The sequence below is a fragment of the Mesocricetus auratus genome, unplaced genomic scaffold (genome assembly GCF_017639785.1).
Source record: "Mesocricetus auratus isolate SY011 unplaced genomic scaffold, BCM_Maur_2.0 Super-Scaffold_100009, whole genome shotgun sequence".
In the NCBI taxonomy this organism is placed as follows: domain Eukaryota; kingdom Metazoa; phylum Chordata; class Mammalia; order Rodentia; family Cricetidae; genus Mesocricetus; species Mesocricetus auratus.
In genome coordinates, this window is record NW_024429193.1 from 44230953 (window position 1) to 44233477 (window position 2525).

A 2525-nucleotide genomic window follows, 5' to 3' on the forward strand; every position below is an offset into this window, starting at 1 on the left:
CATATACTCTAGTCATTCAAGGCTATTATGGAATTTCTGCTAAATTTGAAGTGTTCCACAAAATTTTCTAAGCTCAATGGATCTATAACAGTAGCATATTAGACTTTGCCCAGACAATAAACCCATACCGACATGTAGGTTTTTCCATGCAAGTTTTTTTTATTGTTATGTTTTCAGTCTCTTCAAGTATTACCCATACATACTGTCCTATTCACCTGTTTTGAGTATGCATTACCCACTTTTGCAGTTCTTTTTAATAGATATTTTTCTTTAAGCCTACAGCATCTGATATTCCCAGGCAGTCTCCCATCTAAGTACTAACCAGGCCTGACCCTGCTTAACTTCCAAGATCAGACAAGATTGGGTGCATTCAGGGTGGTGTGTCTGTAGAAGATAATTCTTTTTCTTTTCTTTTCTTTTATTTGTTATATGTACTAAGAATTACAAATGGCACAGAACAGATACTGATAGCGTTAGTGGTTTTTTGTCTGCTTGTCAGGAAGGGAAGGGGTGATATAGTCTGAGAACAATGAGAAAAAATGTGTACCTTCTAGTGTCTAGTGTCCCATGGTGTTTCTAAAGGATTGAGGGAGACATATCATCACCATTCTAAAACAAGAGAGTTCAGGGAAAATTCAAAAGTCTCTGTCTTTAGTTGCCTTTTGGTTCATATAAGGACTCTGTTAGTAAGGGAGTGTATTTCTTTATTGACATAAATTTAGCTTCCTTTGAATTAAACTCATAGAGGTTGACTCTTAAGTTCAAAACCATCAAATACAGTACTGTTGTATTTTTCTTATGCTTCTCACTTTTAATTGTGTTTGTGTGTATGCATGTGCACACATGTGTAGGGTATGTGTGTGTCTATATGTACCTGTTTATGTGTGCATGTGTATGTGAATGTACACATTGTATGTGGTGGTGTGTATATCTGTTCATGTTTATGGGTGTTTGAGTCTGAGGCATGTGTGTATATATATGCATGTATGATCTGTATGGCAAATCACAGACAACCTATCTGTAGCTCTATTTTGGCTTATGTGTGAAAGATACCTTAAAATCAAGTGATATAAAAATGAAAATAGAAAGTTATTACATTTTGATATAATATATAGAAGATTATTTTGCAGATAATATTTTTACTGCTTCATATAAAACACAAAAAAGCTGTTTAACATAGTAATTTATCAAAGTCTAATTAATATATTAGTGAGTGTTGCTGGACTGTGTATTTATTAATAGAAAAATAATCCCCTATATCTCAGTGGCTTCAAGAAAACCTTTCTCACACAAATAACTTGAGTGCAATAGGAAAACTAAGGACTGTCCTTTTTGTTTTCTGTCAGTAAGTTAAGAAATATAAAGTTATCCTTCTGAGAGGAATGTAGTGTTGAAATTTCTTGGCTGTTTTCAAGTTTCATCTCCCCTATTTGTGTTTGTTTCTTTTTTCTTTGTTTGTTATACAGTCCCATGTAGTACAAGCTGGCCTCAAACCCCATGTTTTGTGAGGACAAGTCTTGTACCAATCTTCTTGTTTGATCTGTTTGGAAGCTAGAACTACAGGTGTATGCCACCATAGTAGGCTCAGAATTTTCATTGTTTAATTGACATGCATCAGATTTATTTCCTTTATCTTCCTTCCTTCCTTCCTCCCTTCCTTTCTTTGAGATATTGAGAGAAAGGTTTTATTCTAGTGAGAAATGTCAAAATGTCATCCATTACTGCAGGGAACTCAAGCCAGCAGGAACCTGAAAGAGCTACTCATATTACAGCTTCAGTCAAGAGTAGAGAAAAATTACTGCATGTTTGCCTGTTCTCAGCTTACTTTCCATTCTGCCTAAGAAATATTCCCATCCACATTTGTCCATAGGACTTCCTTGAACTCCAAAGAACATTATTTTGATACAATATGTTCACTTCCTGAGGAAGGGAGGCCACTGTACCATATATATATATATATATATACATATATATATATATTTGGAAATTTGGATTTAATATGAGAACATTATGGGGATTTCTATAACAGTTCAATTGACTACTATGTCAAACTAAATTAATGTGACAAATAGATCTAATACATTTTAAGAAGTACAGTAAACACTGGTAGGTAGAATGGAATGATGTTAGTTGTTAAAATCCAGATAAAGAATAAGATGCATCCAGGTTACTGCCATACATTTTCTCTCCCTGCTCCATCTCTCTTTCTTTCTGTGTGTGCTCAGTGTTTTACTTATATTTGAAATTTGTGTTTGTAACTTTCCACTTGTAGTGAAATTCACATGTACCCTTTCAACTTGTAATTTTCCAAGATCTCTTAATTCAAATACATTTTGACTATTACTCAAATTTATCATTATCTATCCCATCTTCTTCTACACTTTAAAAATACCCTTGCTGGATTTACTACCAGGTCAAGCTTAGCACTCATTAATTTTGTACACTATGTGAGATACAGTGAATACATTACTTCAGTATAGCTATAATTTATCTTTGAATTTGCAATACCATACAAGAACGTTAAG

General features: G+C 33.8%; 1 pseudogene; it reads right to left on the reverse strand.

Moving 5' to 3' along the window:
• Window positions 1-273: 273 nt before the first annotated feature.
• Window positions 274-392, reverse strand: LOC121142479 (annotated as a pseudogene).
• Between the last annotated feature and the right edge of the window lie 2133 nt (window positions 393-2525).